This window comes from Oncorhynchus mykiss, chromosome 31, assembly GCF_013265735.2.
Source record: "Oncorhynchus mykiss isolate Arlee chromosome 31, USDA_OmykA_1.1, whole genome shotgun sequence".
In the NCBI taxonomy this organism is placed as follows: Eukaryota; Metazoa; Chordata; class Actinopteri; order Salmoniformes; family Salmonidae; genus Oncorhynchus; species Oncorhynchus mykiss.
The window spans coordinates 27,732,779-27,756,053 of record NC_050571.1 but is presented as its reverse complement, the minus strand read 5'-3'; the positions used below and the strand labels follow the sequence as shown (position 1 = coordinate 27,756,053).

Below are 23,275 nucleotides of genomic sequence, written 5' to 3'. Positions count from 1 at the left end.
CCATTAGTGCTAATGTCTAACGTCTAATGTCTGGCCTTAATTACCTCCCTGCACCATCAAGTTGTTTACAGCAGCGATACACAGTGTTACACACACCCAAACGAGCTCTCCCTCAACACCCAGGGCCAGGAGGGCGGGGGATACACACCAGACGCATGCACACACTCACGCACACGGCAGGAACGGAACGCACAGCACACACACGTACCCGTGCTCCATCATCGATACAGCCGGAGGCAGTGCAGAACTGGGGCAAAGTTAAGTCCATGTAAAAATAAAAACGTCTCGGGTGTATTACATTTAGTGTAGCCCACACCAGTGTATGACTGCCGTCTGTAAAGTGGAGGGATGTTTTATGGGCGATGCAGTGGTCTATGCAGCAGAGGGTGTGATAATAGACTATGCAGTGCTGTTGGGTCTTTTACAACTGCAGGGGTGAGTGATAACAAATTGTTGAAAATGAAGCAGTATTTCAGTCAAAATGATTTCAGTTCTACATTTTTAAACGAGGGAAGATCTACAGCCCACCTACTAAGCACACATGTAGCTGAGAGAGAGAGAGAGAGAAAGAGAGAGAGAGAGAGAGAGAGAGAGATAGAGAGAGGGAGAGAGAGAGAGAGAGAGAGAGAGAGAGAGAGAGAGAGAGAGAGAGAGAGAGAGAGAGAGAGAGACAGAGAGAGAGAGAGACAGAGAGAGACAGAGAGAGACAGAGAGAGACAGAGACAGAGCGAGGCAGAGACAGAGAGAGAGAGAGACAGAGAGAGACAGCGAGAGGCAGAGAGAGAGAGAGAGAGAGAGACAGAGAGAGAGAGAGAGAGAGACAGAGAGAGAGAGAGAGAGAGAGAGAGAGAGAGAGGGAGAGAGAGTGAGAGAGAGAGAGACAGAGAGAGGCAGAGAGAGAGAGAGAGAGACAGAGAGAGACAGCGAGAGGCAGAGAGAGACAGAGAGAGAGAGGTGGGTGTGGAAAAAGGAGCACACAGAGATGTGTCACCACTCCTAAGATCCCACTACATATTTAACAGCATGTCTATGCTAGGTGGGTGGGGGGGACTAGGAGAGATTGGGTGAGTGAGATGAAAGACAAAGAGCGAGAGAGATATGTCCCTCCCGTTGTTCTCTGTTCTCCGATCTTTTATACATCATACCACTCCGATCTGATGTTCTCCTGACTGAGACAAGGCCTCTGGTAGGATGTTACAGTCACTCTAGCGTGACACCACTGGTGCCAAACTACTAAATACACATTGTTGTGTGTGTGTGTGTGTGTGTGTGTGTGTGTGTGTGTGTGTGTGTGTGTGTGTGTGTGTGTGTTGTTGATTTATGTGTTAGTGTGTGTATGTTTTTTTCTTTGTGTGTGTGTGTGTATGTTATGTCTGTACAATTATCATATACACATAGGCTAAGCTGTACTGTATAGCATATACTCTCCCATCCCTTGGAGAGAGACTACTACAGCTTCGTCCTACAGTTGAGACTACTTCAGCTTCCTCCTACTGTACAGACTACTACAGCTTCCTACTACGGTAGAGATTACTACAGTTTCCTCCTTCGGTAGAGATTACTACAGCTTCCTCCTACAGTAGAGACTACTACAGCTTCCTCCTACTGTAGAGACTACTACAGCTTCCTCCTACAGTAGAGACTACTGCAACTTCCTCCTACGGTAGAGATTACTACAGTTTCCTCCTAATGCAGAGACTACTACAGCTTCCTCCTACTGTACAGACTACTACAGCTTCCTCATACTGTAAAGACTACTACAGCTTCCTCCTACTGCAGAGACTACTACAGCTTCCTCCTACTGTACAGAGTACTACAGCTTCCTCCTACTGTAAAGACTACTACAGCTTCCTGCTACTGTAAAGACTACTACAGCTTCCTCCTACTGCAGAGACTACTACAGCTTCTTCCTACTGTAGATACTACTACAGATTGCTCCTACTGCAGAGACTACTACAGCTTCCTCCTACTGTAGAGGCTACTACAGCTTCCTCCTACTGCAGAGACTAATACAGCCTCCTCCTACTGTAGAGGCTACTACAGCTTCCTCCTCCTACAGATTCCTCCTACTGCAGAGACTACTACAGCTTTCTCCTACTGTAGAGGCTGCTACAGCTTCCTCATACTGTAAAGATTACTACAGCTTCCTCCTACTGCAGAGACTACTACAGCTTCCTCCTACTGTACAGAGTACTAGAGCTTCCTCCTACTGTAAAGACTACTACAGCTTCCTGCTACTGTAGAGACTACTACAGCTTCCTCCTACTGCAGAGACTACTACAGCTTCATCCTACTGTAGAGACTACTACAGCTTCCTCCTACTGCAGAGACTACTACAGCTTCCTCCTACTGTAGAGACTACTACATCTTCCTCCTACTATTTAGAGACTACTACAGCTTCCTCCTACGGCAAAGACTACAACAGCTTCCTCCAACTGCAGAGACTACTACAGCTTTCTACTACTGCAGAGACTACTACAGCTTCCTCCTACTGTAGAGACTACTACAGCTTCCTTCTACTGTACAGAGTACTACAGCTTCCTCCTACTGTACAGACGACTACTACAGCTTTATCCTACTGTACAGACTACTACAGCTTCCTCCTACTGTACAGAGTACTACAGCTTCCTCCTACTGTACAGAGTACTACAGCTTCCTCCTACTGTACAGACTACTACAGCTTTCTCCTACTGTACAGAGTACTACAACTTTCTCCTACTGTAGATACAACTACAGCTTCCTCCTACTGTACAGACTACTACAACTTTCTCCTACTGTACAGAGTACTACAGCTTCCTCTTACTGTACAGAGTACTACAGCTTCCTCCTACTGTACAGACTACTACAGCTTTCTCCTACTGTACAGACTACTACAGCTTTCTCCTACTGTAGATACAACTACAGCTTCCTCTTACTGTAGAGACTACTACAGCTTCCTACAGTAGAGACTACTACAGATTCCTACTGTACAGACTACTACAGCTTCCTCCTACTCTACAGACTACTACAGCTTTCTCCTACTGTACAGAGTACTACAGCTTTCTTCTACTGTAGATACAACTACAGCTTCCTCTTACTGTAGAGACTACTACAGCTTCCTACAGTATATACTACTACAGATTCCTACTGTAGAGACTACTACAGTTTCCCACAGTCGATACTACTACAGCTTCCCACAGTAGATACTACTACAACTTCCTACTGTAGAGACTACTGCAGTGTTACATAGCTCTACATCATTCTCTACTACCTACAACCCCTGAGATCCAGGTCATTTCAACCACAGCATAAAATAAGTGCAGTTCTGTGCCATAACAGGTTGTATATATAGACAGTGGACAGACTGAACATATTCAGCATTGTGCATCTATAGCCAGTCAGTCTTGAGGGGTGAACATACTCACTGGGCATCACTGTGAGGAATTGGTAGGTAAAGATTTATTGGTTTCTGGGAGAGAGGGAGGGATGAAGGGAGGTATCTATAGGAGGAACAGGGGCTGTAATCTGTCAGAGAGGAAGGGATTACAGCAGGTGTGCCTAACCATGTTAATGAGAGAGAGAGAAAGATGAGAGAGAGAGAGAGAGAGAGAGAGAGAGAGAGAGAGAGATGAGGGAAAGGGGGTGAAGGAGAGGCGACAGGAGAAGAGATGGGGGAAAGAGATGGACGAAGAGAGCGAGAAAAGGAAGGAGAAAAAGAAGTAGAGGAAGACAGAAAAAGAAGGAGAGGAAGACAGAGAAAAAGAGGGAGTGCGAGTGTCCTTCCTATAATGAGTCTTGTGAGAAAAATGGTTCTTAGCGGACAGACAGACAGAGAGCTACATCCTACTGAGACCTAGTCTGCTGGAGAGAAGTGTGATGAATTGTGGGTAGATGGAGTGAGCTATAGTAGAAGAGTGATGACTCGTGGGTGAAGAGAGACATTGTAATGGGCCCTGATCAGACCAAGAGTAGGAAGGAAAAGGCATCAATCACTCTGGCATCTATTGAGTGGGCCTGGGTGTTCCACCGTCGTCCCTGTGGACTGTTTAAAGCACAAGCATGTTAATTAAGGTAAGGGGACGTGAGCAGCCAATGAGCTATGGCCAATTAGGACATCAGAGCAGGTACAAGTGCTGCTGATAAATGGGGGTGAAATAACTGTCATTACATCACTGTGGCAGAGACAGACACAAGTGCTAAACTATGCATGTATACGCATGCCCCCACCGATACACACACATACTGTACATACACACACACACACACACACACACACCAGTACATACAAATACACATCCACCAGTACATACACAAGCACACACGCACACACGCACACACGGACACACACAAATACACACCTACCAGTACATACACACACATACTGTACATATATATAAACACACAAACACACACACACACACACACACACAAATACACACCTACCAGTACATACACACACATACTGTACATATATACACACACACACACACACACACACACACACACACACACACACACGCACCGCACCATTACACACACGTCACACAGACTGCAATTATCAAACAGCTTTGCAGACCGTATGCAAAAGTGCCAGCCCCTATGCAAATGTTGTTACAAATGCTAATCATTTATGTAAATGACTGAAGAAGTGTTCTGAATGTGACACAGTCATGTCCACAAAGGTGTGAGGGTCAGAGGGGTGAGGAGAGTTAGTGTATAGACACCTGCTTTGAATCTGGTTTGACTCTGGTTCGACTCTGGTTCAATCTGATTTGATTCAGGTTAAGCCCAGTTTCACATTTATTCAGGTTGAGTCCAGTTTCACACCAACTATGGTCAGGTTCTAGTGAATTGACAAACACTGGAGTCACACACACACACACACACACACACACACAACCACCAGTATATACAAATACATACAAATACATACGGTACATACACACACACACAACCACCAGTATATACAAATACGTACTGTACATACAAATACATACGGTACATACACACAAACACAACCACCAGCACATACGAATACGTACTGTCATAGAAATACGTACTATCATGACACAAGGCGAGACCCAGATGCACACACAGGAGGCAGATGGTTGGAGTTTAAGACGTTTCATAAATCCAAAGGGAATAGGCAAGAGAATGGTCGTGGACAGGCAAAAGGTCAAAACCAGATCAGATTCCAGGAGGTACAGGTGGCAGACAGACTCGAGGTCAGGGCAGGCAGAATGGTCAGGCAGGCGGGTATACAGTCCAGAAACAGGTGTCATGACGTTGGCCTGGGGGGTAGGTTTATGACAGTCATAAATACCTCTTCTCCCCTTTTTCCTCTCTCTACCCTACTGAGGTTGCATTTGCAAAACCCTTGGTTAACATAGAGATTCTGGGAACGTCAGAAGGTGCGGGGAAATGAACTATATTCTGGTAATCCGACGAATGGAACATATCCTGTGGTACTTAATGAATATGATGTCAGTTCGGTTGTCATCTGAGACATTCTCATCAATGATAAGATGACATAAGCTCTATAGTGGAAAGTCTACACATCAGAGTTATCGGATTCACATGGAATTGTTGTTCAATTTAAATGTTTGAATATGAAATTATTTGTGATGGGGATGAAATGTGATTTTAGCTTCTAAAATGTGAGATTTGGGCTTTCATAAGACAGGGCTCTGCTCAATCAGTGGCCCGCCCCTGTGAAGGGACATGGGCTATAAACCTTTTCAAACACGCCCTCCTCTTCCTTCCTATATAAGCCCTTGACGACAATATAACCTCCTGTTCCAACAATGTGAGGACGACGGTCCTATGTCAGAATGGTTCAGATAATAACTACAGAACGAAGCCAACATCAGCGTGAGCTTTGGTTGCGAATGGTATGAACTTTGAACTTTTATTCACTACAGAAGTGATACCTCCTAGCCGTTGAGTTAGCAACAGCAGATGCAAAAGCAGGTTAGGAGTATCCTGTCTACCCCACGACGACGTTACTACAACGTATCCAATTGACAACCAGAGACATTCTTCAAAGGACTCGGTTGGGCCACACGGCTTTCCATCTACCACTAACCTACCGAAGCGCAGCGTAAATATTTATTGCATTTTCCTTTTCCAAATGGGCGGTAATTTAGAATGCATCAGATACTGTATTTACGATAGCACAGCTTCTCCCTGTGTCCCTCAGTCTTCCCGCTCTTTCACTCAAACCCAGCCCCTTTTCCTTTGTGTAACAAGCTTTCATATCTGTTCCGCCCGCTAGGGACGTTTTCCTTTATGACGTAATTTGTAATCAAGTTCTGATTTAAGTATGTGTATGTGTAATTCTGTGTGATTAGTTAGGTATTTAGTAAATAAATAATTAAACCCAATTTTGTATTGCTGATTCAAATTGTTAGCCAGGGTTCGTGCAGATAACCAAGAATTTACAAATTTCAGATGAGACTGATGTCACGCCCTGGTCGAAGTATTTTGTGTTTATCTTTATTTATTTGGTCAGGCCAGGGTGTGGCATGGGTTTTTGTATTGTGGTGTGTTTTGTCTTGGGGTTTTGGTGTGTATGTATTGGGATTGTAGCTAGTGGGGTTATCTAGCAAAGTATATGGCTGTCTGGAGTGGTTCTCAATCAGAGGCAGGTGTTTATCGTTGTCTCTGATTGGGAACCATATTTAGGCAGCCATATTCTTTGAGTTTGTCGTGGGTGATTGTCCTTTGTGTCCTGATGTCCTTGTTCTGTGTTAGTTTACACAAGTATAGGCTGTTTCGGTTTTCGTTACGTTTATTGTTTTGGTAGTGTTTGTGTTTAGTGTGTTTCTTCATTAAACATGGATCGCAATAGACACGCCGCATTTTGGTCCGACTCTCCTTCTCACCTAGAAAACCGTTACAGAATCACCCACCACAAACGGACCAAGCAGCGTGTCAGTAAGCAGGAGCCACAGGAGAAGCAACAAAGGCAGCAACAGCAGCGTAAAGAGGAATGGACATGGGAGGACGTTTTGGATGGCAAGGGCTGTTACACTTGGGAGGAGATACTAGCTGGAAGAGATCGCCTCCCATGGGAACAGGTGGAGGCACTTAGGAGAGCAGAGGCAGCCGGAGAGAGGAGCCGGCGATATGAGGGAACACGGCTGGCAAGGAAGCCCGAGAGGCAGCCCCAAAAATGTATTGGGGGGGGGCTAACAGGGAGTATGGCTACGCCAGGTAGGAGACCTGGGCAGACTCCCTGTGCTTACCGGGGGGCTAGAGAGACCGGGCAGACACCGTGTTATGCTGTGGTGCGCACGGTGTCTCCAGTGCGGGTGCATAGCCCGGTGCGGTACATTCCAGCTCCGTGTATCGGCCGGGCTAGAGTGAGCATCGAGCCAAGTGCCATGAAGCCGGCTCTACGCAGCTGGTCACCAGTGCGTCTCCTTGGGCCGGCTTACATGGCACCAGCCTTGCGCTCGGTGTCTCCGGTTCGCCTGCATAGCCCAGTGCGGGCTATTCCACCTCGCCGCACTGGCAGGGCGACCGTGAGCATTCAACCAGGTAAGGTTGGGCAGGCTCGGTGCTCAAGAGCTCCAGTGCGCCTGCACGGTCCGGTCTTTCCAGTACCACCTCCACACCCCAGCCCTCCGGTAGCAGCTCCCCGCACCAGGCTTCCTGTGCGTGTCCTTGGCCCAGTACCACCAGTGCCAGCACCACGCATCAGGCCTACAGTGCGCCTCGCCTGTCCAGCGCTGCCGGAGCCTTCCTCCTCTCCAGCGCTGTCGGAGTCTCCCGCCTGTTTAGCGCTGTCAGAGCTTTCCGCCTCTACAGCGCTGCCGGAGTCTCCCGCCTGTTCAGAACTGCCAGTCTGCAAGGAGCTGCCAGTCTGCAAGGAGCTGCCAGTCTGCAAGGAGCTGCCAGTCTGCATAGAGCTGCCAGTCTGCATAGAGCTGCCAGTCTGCATAGAGCTGCCAGTCTGCAAGGAGCTGCCAGTCTGCAAGGAGCCGCCAGAGCTGCCAGTCTGCAGGATGCCGCCAAAGCTGCCAGTCTGCAAGGAGCCGCCAGAGCTGCCAATCTGCATGGAGCCGCCAGAGCTGCCAGTCTGCATGGAGCTGCCAGTCTGCAAGGAGCTGCCAGTCTGCAAGGAGCTGCCAGTCTGCAAGGAGCTGCCAGTCTGCATAGAGCTGCCAGTCTGCATAGAGCTGCCAGTCTGCATAGAGCTGCCAGTCTGCATAGAGCTGCCAGTCTGCAAGGAGCTGCCAGTCTGCAAGGAGCCGCCAGAGCTGCCAGTCTGCAGGATGCCGCCAAAGCTGCCAGTCTGCAAGGAGCCGCCAGAGCTGCCAATCTGCATGGAGCCGCCAGAGCTGCCAGTCTGCATGGAGCCGCCAGAGCCACCAGTCTGCATGGAGCAGCCAGAGCCGCCAGTCTGCATGGAGCAGCCAGAGCCGCCAGTCAGCATGGAGCAGCCAGAGCCGCCAGTCAGCATGGAGCAGCCAGAGCTGCCAGTCAGCCAGACTCTTCCAGATCTGCCAGTCAGCCAGACTCTTCCAGATCTGCCAGTCAGCCAGACTCTTCCAGATCTGCCAGTCAACCAGACTCTTCCAGATCTGCCAGTCAACCAGACTCTTCCAGATCTGCCAGTCAACCAGACTCTTCCAGATCTGCCAGTCAACCAGACTCTTCCAGATCTGCCAGTCAACCAGACTCTTCCAGATCTGCCAGTCAACCAGACTCTTCCAGATCTGCCAGTCTACCAGACTCTTCCAGATCTGCCAGTCAGCCAGACTCTTCCAGATCTGCCAGTCAACCAGACTCTTCCAAAACTGCCAGTCAACCAGACTCTTCCAGATCTGCCAGTCTACCAGACTCTTCCAGATCTGCCAGTCAGCCAGACTCTCCAGATCTGCCAGTCAACCAGACTCTTCCAGATCTGCCAGTCAGCCAGACTCTTACAGATCTGCCAGTCAACCAGACTCTTCCAGATCTGCCAGTCAACCAGACTCTTCCAGATCTGCTAGTCAACCAGACTCTTCCAGATCCGCCAGTCAGCCGGGATCTGCTAGAACTGCCAGTCGGCCAGGATCCGCCAGTCGGCCAGGATCCGCCAGTCGGCCAGGATCTGCCAGATCTGCCAGGATCTGCCAGTCAGCCAGGATCTGCCAGTCAGCCAGGATCGGCCAGTCAGCCAGGATCTGCCGAAACCACCAGCCAGCCAGGATCTGGTAGATTCATCAACCTGCCTGAGCTTCCTCTCACTCCTGAGCTTCCTCTCACTCCTGAGCTTCCTCTCACTCCTGAGCTTCCCCTCAGTCCCGAGCTGCCTCAGTCCCGAGCTGCCCCTCAGTCCCGATCTGCTCCTCAGTCCAGTGGGGTTCTGGGTGAGGACTACTAGGCCATGGTCGGCGGCGAGGGTGGACTATCTAAGGACGCGAGGAGAAGGGACTAAGACATTGATTGAGTGGGGTCCACGTCCCGCGCCGGAGCCGCCACCATGGACAGACGCCCACCCGGACCCTCCCTATTGTTTTGAGGTGCGTTCGGGAGTCCGCACCTTAGGGGGGGGGGGGGGGGGGTTCTGTCACGCCCTGGTCGAAGTATTTTGTGTTTATCTTTATTTATTTGGTCAGGCCAGGGTGTGGCATGGGTTTTTGTATTGTGGTGTGTTTTGTCTTGGGGTTTTGGTGTGTATGTATTGGGATTGTAGCTAGTGGGGTTATCTAGCAAAGTCTATGGCTGTCTGGAGTGGTTCTCAATCAGAGGCAGGTGTTTATCGTTGTCTCTGATTGGGAACCATATTTAGGCAGCCATATTCTTTGAGTTTGTCGTGGGTGATTGTCCTCAGTGTCCTGATGTCCTTGTTCTGTGTTAGTTTACACAAGTATAGGCTGTTTCGGTTTTCGTTACGTTTATTGTTTTGGTAGTGTTTGTGTTTAGTGTGTTTCTTCATTAAACATGGATCGCAATAGACACGCCGCATTTTGGTCCGACTCTCCTTCTCACCTAGAAAACCGTTACAACTGAATTAAGACGACGATTGATATTGACTGCTATTGATGTAAAATATTACTAGGTCTTTAAGAGTTTATTCGGAAGATAACAGCTCTATAAATATTATTTTGTAGTGCTCGACTCTCTAGTTAATTACACTTACATGATTAGGTCAATCAGGTGATATTAATTACGGAGAAATTATTTTATAGAATAGCATGTCATATCACTTAATCCGGCATTGCGAAAGACACGACACAGGCAAGGGTCAAAACCGGGAGGACTAGAAAAAGGAGAATAGCAAAGGCAGGAGAACGGGAAAAAACACTGATTGACTTGGAAACAGACAAGACGAACTGGCACAGAGAGACAGGAAACACAGGGATAAATACACTGGGGAAAATAAGTGACACCTGGAGGGGGTGGAGACAATCACAAGGACAGGTGAAACATATCAGGGTGTGACACGTACTGTACATACAAACACAAAACCACCAGTACATACAAAAACACACAACCACCAGTACATACAAAAACACACAACCACCAGTACATACAAAAACACACAACCACCAGTACATCCAAATACACACAACCACCAGTACATACAAAAACACACAACCACCAGTACATACAAAAACACACAACCACCAGTACATCCAAATACACACAACCACCAGTACATACAAACACACAACCACCAGTACATACAAAAACACACAACCACCAGTACATACAAACACACACAACCACCAGTACATACAAAAACACACAACCACCAGTACATACAAAAACACACAACCACCAGTACATACAAAAACACACAACCACCAGTACATACAAAAACACACAACCACCAGTACATCCAAACACACACAACCACCAGTACATACAAACACACAACCACCAGTACATACAAACACACAACCACCAGTACATACAAACACACAACCACCAGTACATACAAACACACAACCACCAGTACATACAAACACACAACCACCAGTACATACAAACACACACAACCACCAGTACATACAAAAACACACAACCACCAGTACATCCAAATACACACAACCACCAGTACATACAAACACACAACCACCAGTACATACAAACACACAACCACCAGTACATACAAATACACACAACCACCAGTACATACAAAAACACACAACCACCAGTACATCCAAATACACACAACCACCAGTACATACAAACACACAACCACCAGTACATACAAAAACACACAACCACCAGTACATACAAAAACACACAACCACCAGTACATACAAAAACACACAACCACCAGTACATACAAATACACACAAACACAAAAGTATGTATCTATTGATGAAAGGAGTAGGACTTGTATATTGTAAAAGATGAATGATGTGTGGTGGAGAGACAAGTAATGCCTCCTTCCTCTCCTCCTCCTCCTTCTCTTCATGCCAAACCTGTCCACAGAAGGTCAACAGGGGGAGGGGAGGATGGAGGGATGTAGAGGAGAGGAATAAACAACAGATACATGTGGGTTCTTCTGCTCTGCTGCCTCTTAATGAATATGAATGAGCAAACAAGATGATCAGCCATTAGAAACAGAGGTGAACAGTGTTATGGCTTGTTACATAGACATTCAAGCAAATGTAAACTAGGGCTGTCCCCGACTAAAAAAAATATTGGTTGACCGTATGTTTCCATACACTACCGTTCAAAAGTTTAGGGTCACTTAGAAATGTCCTTGTTTTTGAAAGAAAAGCTAATATTGCTTCTTTAATCAGGACAACAGTTTTCAGCTGTGCCAACATAATTGCAAAATGGTTTTCTAATGATCAATTAGCCTTTTAAAATGATAAACTTGGATTAGTTAACACAACGTGCTATTGGAACACAGGAGTGATGGTTGCTGATAATGGGCCTCTGTACGCCTATGTAGATATTCCATTAAAAATCTGCCGTTTCCAGCTACAATAGTCATTTACAACATTAACAATGTCTACACTGTATTTACACTGTAAAAATGTGAAGTTCTGTTACCGAAATCCCTAATTTGTCTAGGAAAAACATTCCCTATTCCCTTGCTGTCTTTACATGAAACATGTAAGCCTGGCACATGACCAATAGGACCTGACCTATAGCCTATCACAACCCCCTCAATAAACTGGTCATAACAAACTCTGAACACAGTAACACATGACCAATAGGACCTGACCTATAGCCTATCACAACCCCCTCAATAAACTGGTCATAACAAACTCTGAACACAGTAACACATGACCAATAGGGCATGAATGTCTCGTATGCTGTGTGATGACATGAACGAATGAATGAATGACTGATTGATACAGTAGCCTATATATTGAAATATAGTAAGTAAGTTACGCTATTAAGACTAAACAGGATGCGCTCTTAGGCTTGCAGCTCGATGGTGATTATACAAGGATACGATACAAAGACCACTAATGATAACGACATGACTTATTATAATAATCATCATAATAGGAGAGAGAGCTGTGTCCATATTATGTGCCAAACAGGTGCTGTTAGGTTACAGTATGATTTCCCTGCCTGTTTGGGACGGCGTAAACACCAAATAAACTCTAAGTAATACCAGTCAGTTCTAAGGAAAACTAATTGTAAAGTCTTTATTACGGCATAGAAAAGATTAAAAACATCCCAATCTGTGAAATTGCTTTATCCGACACTTTGCCGTTGCATGAGGCTTGGTGCTCATGGAATCAGTAGGCTATTAAACAAACACAGGCAACAGAAGCAGGATCTGTCTTCTTTCTCTCGATATATATGGATGATTTATAAAGCCAGGCTCATTTAACAGTTAAGCTATTGATTATAGACCTAATTAAGTTGGGGTTTCCTCTCTTCTCAATTTTCTTCGACAATTAGGCTCAAGGCAAAGGGCTGTTTTCTCGTCTCTGCTGCTGCCTCCGCCACATTGCTCTAATCCCAATATGCTGATTAACTTGGTTTGTTATTATGCACACAGCAGCATAGGGAAAGGTGTAAATTATATGGAGCACTGAAGAGTATGTTACAGAGACCGTATCCAATGCGGGAGAAAGCACTTTTGTAATAAAATAATATTAGATTTATTAGTGTAGAACCATTATTTGGACATAATATAACCATATAGAATTTCAGTATCACATGTCTTAGAATGATGGACTGTGCCATCCCCGTGGTCTCTGTAATGGATCAGTTCACTGAGACAGGCGCGATGTGTGCACCATGAGAATAATGAAAAAATTGCAATTGCTCTATTAAAGAAATCTCGGTCGACCAATAGCCTATCGACCAAACAATCAACCAGTCGACTAAATGGAGTCAGCCATAATGTAAACATTGTGGATATTCAGAGGACGGCATCATTTATCAAAACAGTTTGTTTTTTTACCTCTGCTGTTTCATTCCACACACAAACCCTTCTGATGTTACAAACCCTTCTGATGTCACAAACCCTTCTGATGTTACAAACCCTTCTGATGTCACAAACCCTTCTAATGTCACAAACCCTTCTGATGTTACAAACCCTTCTGATGTCACAAACCCTTCTGATGTTACAAACCCTTCTGATGTCACAAACCCTTCTAATGTCACAAACCCTTCTGATGTTACAAACCCTTCTGATGTCACAAACCCTTCTAATGTCACAAACCCTTCTGATGTTACAAACCCTTCTGATGTCACAAACCCTTCTGATGTTACAAACCCTTCTGATGTCACAAACCCTTCTGATGTCACAAACCCTTCTGATGTTACAAACCCTTCTGATGTCACAAACCCTTCTGATGTTACAAACCCTTCTAATGTCACAAACCCTTCTAATGTTACAAACCCTTCTAATGTCACAAACCCTTCTAATGTTACAAACCCTTCTAATGTCACAAACCCTTCTGATGTTACAAACCCTTCTGATGTCACAAACCCTTCTGATGTTACAAACCCTTCTGATGTCACAAACCCTTCTGATGTTACAAACCCTTCTAATGTCACAAACCCTTCTGATGTTACAAACCCTTCTGATGTTACAAACCCTTCTGATGTCACAAACCCTTCTAATGTCACAAACCCTTCTGATGTTACAAACCCTTCTAATGTTACAAACCCTTCTAATGTCACAAACCCTTCTGATGTTACAAACCCTTCTGATGTCACAAACCCTTCTGATGTTACAAACCCTTCTAATGTCACAAACCCTTCTGATGTCACAAACCCTTCTGATGTCACAAACCCTTCTGATGTCACCAACCCTTCTGATGTCACCAACCCTTCTGAAGTCACAAATCCTTCTGAAGTCACAAACCCTTCTGAAGTCACAAACCCTTCTGATGTCACAAACCCTTCTGATGTCACAAACCCTTCTGATGTCACAAACCCTTCTGAAGTCACAAACCCTTCTGATGTCACAAACCCTTCCTCTCCTCCCTCTCAATCTTTCCTTTTCCCTGTTTCCTTCCCCCCCTCATTTTGAGAGAGAGAGAGAGAGAGAGAGCGAGAGAGAAAGGGAAATGGAAGGAAAGAGAGCAGCATGTTCCCTCTCTTCTTCCTCCACTCCTTTTAGTACATACTAGTACAAAAACACCATGTAAAGCACACTTCACACACCCTGTTCTGCAAAACACACTTCACACACTCCGTTCTTCACACACTCCGTTCTACAAAACACATTTCACACATCCTGTTCTGCAAAACACACTTCACACACACCCCTTCTGTAAAACACACTTCCCTCACCCTGTTCTGCAAAACACACTTCACACACCCCGTTCTGCAAAACACGCACACACACACAGACAGACAGACAGACAAACACACCCCTATCTCTATTAAACACCCAAAGAAAATTCAGACTGTAAAGACCTCTCAAAGCATCCAGCATATATCTTCAAAATCCTTTCTCTTTCATCCCTTCTGTTGCTTACATCACCCCTTTCACTCATTTTGTCATGTTTCATTCCCCTCTACCCTTTCCTTTCAAAGCATCTCCTCCTGTTCTGTCTCTACATCCCCAGGCTAGCAGCCACCTCACAGCTACAGCTGCTAGACTGATAGAGAGACAGAGGAAGACAAGAGAGACAGAGGAGAAGACAAGATAGACAGAGGAAGACAAGAGAGAGAGAGAGAGAGAGAGAGAAAGACAAGAGAGAGAGAGGAAGACAAGAGACAGAGGAAGACAAGAGAGATCGAGGAAGACGAGAGAGGAAGATAAGACAAGAAAGACAGAAAGACAAGAAAGAGAAAGGAAGATGAGATAGATAGATAGATAGAGAGAGAGAGAGAGAGAGAGAGAGAGAGAGAGAGAGAGAGAGAGGAAGACAAAAGAGAGAGGAAGACAAGAGAGAGCGAGAGAGAGGAAGACAAGAGAGAGAAAGAGTGAGAGAGCGAGAGAGAGGAAGACAAGAGAGAGAAAGAGTGAGAGAGCGAGAGTATTAGAAATCAGAACAGGACAAAAAAGAGTCAATGAAAGATGCATAGAGAAAAAGCAACCAGAGACAGACAGAGAACCAGAGATGGAGAGAAGAAGAGAGAGATGGGGAGAGATATGGAGAGAAGAAGAGAGAGAGAGATAGGGAGGGAGAGAGACAGAGGAGGTACTCACAGTGTCAGACATCCTCCCTGTTATCGCTGAGTAGTTCCCTGGGTCGTCAGCTTCCTCGCTTCGGTGACATTACTACAGGGGTAAGAAGGGCTTGGCTTGTGCTTTTACTGCCTGCCGCTGTGGTTCCGCTACTCGTCCTCCACTCTCTCTTTCCTTTTTTTATCCTCAGAGTCCCCCTTTCCTCTTCTCTGTTCCTTCTCCACTCCCTCCCCCTACCTCTGCTTCTCTCTCTCTTCCGTTCTCTTTCCCTCTCACGCACGCTTGATGGGAGAGTCCTTTGCAAGGTCTTTACTCTGTCTTTCACTGTCGGTGTAGCATGCCTTCTCTCCTTCCCTTTCTCCCTCGCTCATTTGCTATCCATCTCTCTCTCGCTGGCTTTACAGCTCTAGGACTTGCTCTCCTTCTGCTGTATTCCAATCTCTTTATTTTACTCTTTCTCCCTCTTCCACCTTCTGCTTTCCTTCTCTTTCTCTCTCACTGCAGAAGACACAGCACACACACAAAGTCAGAGACGGGGTGACAAAATAAGAGAGATAGAGAGGAAGAGGGACAGATGTGTAGCCAATAGCAGAGGAGCGCTAGAAACAAAGGGTAGAAATAGAGCCCGGAGGGACAGAGATAGGGCCAGAGACACACAACCCCATACAGAGACCTGTGACTTCATCAATTCAGACACATTTCATGTTCAGACACATACAGTGGGGAGAACAAGTATTTGATACACTGACGATTTTGCAGGTTTTCCTACTTTCAAAATCCAGAAAATCACATTGCATGATTTTTAAGTAATTCATTAGCATTTTATCGCATGACATAAGTATCAAATTTTGATACATCAGAAAAGCAGAACTTAATATTTGGTACAGAAGTCTTTGTTTGCAATTACAGAGATCATACGTTTCCTGTAGTTCTTGACAAGGTTTGCACACACTGCAGCAGGGATTTTGGCCCACTCCTCCATACAGACCTTCAGGTTTCGGGGCTGTCGCTGGGCAATACGGACTTTCAGCTTCAATACGGACGTTTTTTCTATTGGGTTCAGGTCTGGAGACAAGCTAGGCCACTCCAGAACCTTGAGATGCTTCTTACGGAGCCACTGCTTAGTTGACCCATCTTCCATGCTCTTACTGAGGGAAGGAGGTTGTTGACCAAGATCTCGCGATACATGGCCCCATCCATCCTCCCCTCAATACGGTGCAGTTGTCCTGTCCCCTTTGCAGAAAAGCATCCCCAAAGAATGATGTTTCCACCTCCATGCTTCATGGTTGGGATGGTGTTCTTGGGGTTGTACTCATCCTTTTTCTTCCTCCTAACACGGCAAGTGGGGTTTAGACCAAACCAGCTTACTGGTTGGTAGGTGATCAAATACTTATGTCATTAAATAAAATGCAAATTAATTACTTAAAAATCATACAATGATTTTCTGGATTGTTGTTTTAGATTCCGTCTCTCACAGTTGAAGTGTACCTATACATGCATACATACATACATACAGTGGGGCAAAAAAGTATTTAGTCAGCCACCAATTGTGCAAGTTCTCCCACTTAAAAAGATGAGAGAGGCCTGTAATTTTCATCATATGTACACTTCAACTATGACAGACGAAATTAGGGAAACATTTTTTAATTAATTTATTGTCATGTCCTGACCCTAGTTATTGTGTTAATTGTTTGTTTTAGTTGGTCAGGATGTGAGTTGGGTGGGTATTTTATGTTTTGTGTTTCTAGGTTATTTTTCTGTGTTCGACCTAGTATGGTTCTCAATCAGAGGCAGGTGTCGTTAGTTGTCTCTGATTGAGAATCATACTTAGGTAGCCTGGGTTTCACTGTTTGTTTGTGGGTGATTGTTTCGGTGTCTGTGTTTTACACCACACGGTACTGTTTTCGTTATTCACGGTACGTTTATTGTTTTGTATAGAGTGTTCAGTTTATGTGTTTAATAAACAACCATGGACACTTACCACGCAGCATATTGGTCCTCCGATCCTTCTCGCCTCTCCTCTTCAGACGAAGAGGAGGAAAACCATTACAGAATCATCCACCAAACAAGGACCAAGCAGCGTGGTAATGAGCAGCAACAGCGGCCGAAGACGAAAGACTCCTGGACGTGGGATTGCATACCATGGGAACAGGTGGAGGCATTGAGGAGAGCAGAGGCATCCGGAGAGAGGAGCCATCGATACGAGGGAACGCGACTGGCAAGGAAGCCCGAGAGGCAGCCCCAAAAATGTCTTGGGGGGGGCACATGGAGCTTTCAGCGAAGCTGAAGGCTGAGTCTGAGAGGGTCGAGGAGTTATTGGACAGATTGGAGGAGAGTGAACGGATGGGAGATGAGGAGACACTCGAGGAGTTGTTAATAGAATTGGAGGAGAGTGAAGAGAGAGCTGTTGATTTGGCATAGTATGCAAGGCATTCGTCCTGAGGTGCGTGTCCCCAGCCCAGTACCACCAGTGCCGGCACCCCGCACCAGGCTGTCTCTCCGTCCCATCAATACAGGTGCTGTCCGCCGCTACCAGAGTTTCCGCCCCTCAGTCCAGAGGCGCCAGAGCCCCTCAGTCCAGAGGCGCCAGAGCCCCTCAGTCCAGAGGCGGCAGAGCTCCTCTGTCCAGCGCTGCCAGAGCCTTCCTCCTCTCTAGCGCTGCCGGAGTCTCCCGCCTGTCCGGTGCTGCCAGAGCTTCCGCCCGCCTGTCCAGAGCCGCCAGAGCCCCTCAGTCCAGAGGCGCCAGAGCTCCTCTGTCCAGCGCTGCCAGAGCCTTCCTCCTCTCCAGCGCTGCCGGAGTCTCCCGCCTGTCCGACGCTGCCAGAGCTTCCGCCCCTCAGTCCAGAGGCGCCAGAGCCTCTCAGTCCAGATGCGCCAGAGCCCCTCTGTCCAGCGCTGCCAGAGCCTTCATCCTCTCCAGCGCTGCCAGAGTCTCCCGCCTGTCCGGCGCTGCCAGAGCTTCCGCCCGCCTGTCCAGAGCCGCCAGAGCCCCTCAGTCCAGATGCGCCAGAGCCCCTCTGTCCAGATGCACCAGAACACCTCTGTCCAGCGCTGCCAGAGCCTTCATCCTCTCCAGCGCTGCCGGAGTCTCCCGCCTGTCCGACGCTGCCAGAGCTTCCGCCCCTCAGTCCAGAGGCGCCAGAGCCCCTCAGTCCAGATGCGCCAGAGCCCCTCTGTCCAGATGCGCCAGAGCCCCTCTGTCCAGCGCTGCAAGAGCCTTCCTCCTCTCCAGCGCTGCCGGAGTCTCCCGCCTGTCCGGCGCTGCCAGAGCTTCCGCCCCTCAGTCCAGATGCGCTAGAGCCTCTCAGTCCAGATGCGCCAGAGCCCCTCAGTCCAGATGCGCCAGAGTCCCTCAGTCCAGATGCGCCAGAGCCCCTCAGTCCAGATGCGCCAGAGCCCCTCTGTCCAGCGCTGCCAGAGCCTTCCTCATCTCCAGCGCTGCCGGAGTCTCCAGTCTGCCCAGCGCCGTCTGAGCTGCCCGTCTGCCCAGAGCCGTCTGAGCTGCCCGTCTGCCCAGCGCCGTCTGAGCTGCCCGTCTGCCCAGCGCCGCCTGAGCAGCCCGTCTTCCCAGCGCCGCCTGAGCTGCCCGTCTGCCCAGCGCCGCCTGAGCTGCCCGTCTGCCCAGCGCCGCCTGAGCTGCCCGTCTGCCCAGCGCCGCCTGAGCTGCCCGTCTGCCCAGCGCCGCCTGAGCTGCCCGTCTGCCCAGCGCCGCCTGAGCTGCCCGTCTGCCCAGCGCCGCCTGAGCTGCCCGTCTGCCCAGTGCCGCCTGAACTGCCCGTCTGCCCAGCGCCATCTGAGCCGCCCGTCTGTCCAGAGCTGCTAGAGTCTCCAGTCTGTCATGAGCCGCCAGTCAGCATGGAGCTGCCAGAGCCGTCAGTCAGCGTGGAGCCGCCAGAGCCGCCAGTCAGCGTGGAGCCGCCAGTCAGCGTGGAGCAGCCAGAGCCGCCAGTCAGCCAGGATCTGCCAGAGCCGCCAGGATCTGCCAGAGCCGCCAGTCAGCCAGGATCTGCCAGAGCCGCCAGTCAGCCAGGGTCTGCCAGAGCCGCCAGTCAGCCAGGATCTGCCAGAGCCGCCAGTCAGCCAACGTTTTCTGTAAGTCTTCACAAGGTTTTCACACACTGTTGCTGGTATTTTGGCCCATTCCTCCATGCAAATCTCCTCTAGAGCAGTGATGTTTTGGGGTTGTTGCTGGGCAACACAGACTTTCAACTCCCTCCAAAGATTTTCTATGGGGTTGAGATCTGGAGACTGGCTAGGCCACTTGAAATGCTTCTTACGAAGCCATTCCTTCGTTGCCCGGGCGGGATCATTGTCATGCTGAAAGACCCAGCCACGTTTTATCTTCAATGCCATTGCTGATGGTAGGCTTTGTTACTTTGGTCCCAGCTCTCTGCAGGTCACTAGGCCCCCCCGTGTGGTTCTGGGATTTTTGCTCACCGTTCTTGTGATCATTTTGACCCCACGGGGTGAGATCTTGCGTGGAGCCCCAGATCGAGGGAGATTATCAGTGGTCTTGTATGTCTTCCATTTCCTAATAGTTGATTTCTTCAAACCAAGCTGCTTACCTATTGCAGATTCAGTCTTCCCAGCCTGGTGCAGGTCTACAATTTTGTTTCTAGTGTCCTTTGACAGCTCTTTGGTCTTGGCCATAGTGGAGTTTGGAGTGTGACTGTTTGAGGTTGTGGACAGGTGTCTTTTATACTGATAACAAGTTCAAACAGGTGCCATTAATACAGGTAATGAGTGGAGGACAGAGGAGCCTCTTGAAGAAGTTACAGGTCTGTGAGAGCCAGAAATCTTGCTTGTTTGTAGGTGACCAAATACTTATTTTCCACCATAATTTGCAAATAAATTCATAACAAATCCTACAATGTGATTTTCTGGATTTTTTTTCCCTAATTTTGTCTGTCATAGTTGAAGTGTACCTATGATGAAAATTACAGGCCTCTCTCATCTTTTTAAGTGGGAGAACTTGCACAATTGGTGGCTAACTAAATACTTTTTTGCCCCACTGTACATACATACATACATACATACATACATACATACACAGACTTGCTGAGATCTCCAGATATAGACCCATGACTTCATCGACCATCTAACCCCCCTTTCAGAGACAGGGGCTCGTTCATATTGAATCAGAGAGAGAGAGAGGGGGGGTAAGAAAGGGGGGAGAGGCATAGTGAGAGGGGGGGGGGGGTGGAGGAGAGAGTGAGAGAACGTTCAGTACAGAACTGGGGATATTACACACACACACACACACACACAGAGGGAGAGAGTCACTACGAGGTCCATTCCAATACAGTCCAGTCTCCTCAGAGCAAGGTTACCCAAACCAATAAAAGTGAACATTACACTCACAGAAGCTCTAAAATAACACAATAGATTTGGGAGTTTATTGGATTTGTTTTTGAATTCTTTGTTGATCTGTGTAATCTGAGGGAAATATGAGTCTCTAATATGGTCATACGTTAGGCAGGAGGTTAGGAAGTGCAGCTCAGTTTCCACCTCATTTTATGGGCAGTGTGTCTTCTCTTGAGAGCCAGGTCTGCCTTCGGTGGCCTTTATCAATAGCAATGTTCACTAAGTCTGTGCATAATCAAAGATTTCCTTAATTTTGGGTCAGTCACAGTGGTCAGGTATTCTGCCACTATGTACTCTCTGTTTAGGGCCGAATATCACTCTATGTTGCTCAGTTTTTTTGTGAATTCTTTCCAATGTGTCAAATAATTATATTTTTGTTTTCTCATGATTTGGTTAGGTCTAATTGTGTTGCTGTCCTGGGGCTCTGTGGGGTCTGTTTGTGTTTGTGAACAGAGACCCAGGACCAACTTGCTTAGGGGGCTCTTCTCCAGGCTCGGGAGGTTTGGGAATCGCTTCCTTTTAGGTGCTTGTAGAATTGAATGGCTCTATTCTGGATTTGGATAATTAGCGAGTATCGGCCTAATTCTGCTCTGCATGTTTTATTTGGATGTTTTACGTTTTTCTCTCTCTCTCTCTCTCTCTCTGAATGAAGAGGAGCAGACTAGTGTTGAGATCTGCAGTTTCTCTCCATCTCACCATCCCAATTACCCCACAGCTGGGCTGCCAGTTCTCTGGCCAACATACACACACTGCATTGACACACACAGCTACATTACAGTCCTCACACCATCAGGTCCACAGGGTTTATCCTTCCAGCTCAATTAAAGTCCATGATGTCTCACTTCCAGGCAGACAGTCAATCAAGCAGCTCCAGCCGTCTCCTACACTGACCGTCTCCTACACTGACCGTCTCCTACACTGACCGTCTCCTACACTGACCGTCTCCTACACTGACCGTTTCCTACACTGACCGTCTCCTACACTGGCCGTGGCTGTAGAGTCTCTCTCAGCCTCAGTGAGAAATACAGCAGAGCCTTGCTTACAGTGCACTCTCGTGACCACTCTCTGTACTGCAGCTGTGGTGTGATGGGAGTGTTTGTGCTAAGTGCACTCTGTCCCTTACATCCATAACAGATACACTCTCAGTGTACTCCATTTTCCACTCCCACATCTCTCTCCCCCTCCCCCCCCCCCCCCCTCAACAAGCAGCATAAAGATGACATAACATTAAAACAGCATAACTTAGTCATATCCACAGAGGAAATGCAAGGACAATGCTAGTCAGAGAACGTCATAACAAAGGTTCCCCCATATAGAGATGGCAGCTTGCATAATATGCAATGAACACCTTTGGCACTTTCATTTCCCAATGCATTCCTGTAGCATTGAATACAACCAAGGGCATAAAAACAAGCATCATGAACAAATATTGAATAGTGTTATGATTCAGCAAAAGCAGGTGTAAATGTAAAGAAGGATGAGAATGAGATGGAGGGAGAGATACAATAGACTAGGGGAAGAAGAGAGATGGAGGGAGAGATACAATAGACTAGGGGAAGAAGAGAGATGGAGGGAGAAATACAGTAGATGTGGGGAAGAAGAGAGATGGAGGGAGAGATACAATGGATGTGGGGAAGAAGAGAGATGGAGGGAGAGACAGACAGGCAAGAAAGGCAGAGATGTAGAGAGGAAGGAGAGACATAGGAGAGTGGTGACAGTGTGAGGCTGCCAGGGCCGACACTCACATCCCTCCTCTACTACACGCTTTTCCCATTACCTAGAGACAGCCTCTGGAAGTTTGATAACCCAGAGGGAGAGTGGAGGGGCGAAAGAGAGGGTGTAGAGAGACCGGGTGAACATATAAGGTAAGCGAGCGAGAGAGAGAGAGAAAGGATAGAGAGTGAGAGAGAGAAGGGAGAGAGAGAGAGAAAGGAGGGAGAGAGACAGAGAGAGAAAGGTGGGAGAGAGAGAGAGAAAGGGGGGAGAGAGAGAGAAAAACGAGGGACGGAGAGTGAGAGAGAAAGGAGGGAGAGAGAGAAAGGAGGGACGGAGAGTGAGAGAGAAAGGGGGAGAAAGAGAGAAATGAGGGAGAGAGAGAGAGAGAGAGAGAGAAAGGAGGGGGAGAGAGAAAAAGGAGAGAAATGAGGGAGAGAGCTAGAGAAAGGCGGGATGGAGAGAGAAAGGAGGGAGAGAGAGAGAGAAAGGAGGGAGAGAGAGAGAGAAAGGAGGGAGAGAGAGAGAGAGAGGAGGGAGAGAGAGAGAGAGAGAGAGAAAGGTGGGAGGGAGAGAGAAAAGAGGGAGAGAGAGAAAAAAGAGGGAGAGAGAGAGAAAAAGGAGGGAGGGAGAGAGAGAGAAAGGTGTGACAGA

The 23,275-nt window shown here is 47.5% G+C and overlaps 1 protein-coding gene across 5 annotated transcripts in view; it reads right to left on the bottom strand.

Annotated features, from left to right (window-relative positions):
* LOC110504904 (amyloid-beta A4 precursor protein-binding family B member 2) overlaps positions 1 to 23,275 on the bottom strand; it is a 62,701-nt gene that overhangs the window by 18,399 nt on the left and 21,027 nt on the right. The window contains exon 1 of one of the 5 annotated variants that reach the window (XM_036969919.1): positions 15,566 to 16,058. The exons of the other annotated variants lie outside the window; for them this stretch is intronic. The gene's annotated coding sequence lies outside the window, so the exon portion shown is untranslated. Of the gene's footprint in view, positions 1 to 15,565; positions 16,059 to 23,275 lie in introns of those variants that run through there. 5 annotated transcript variants of the gene reach the window in all.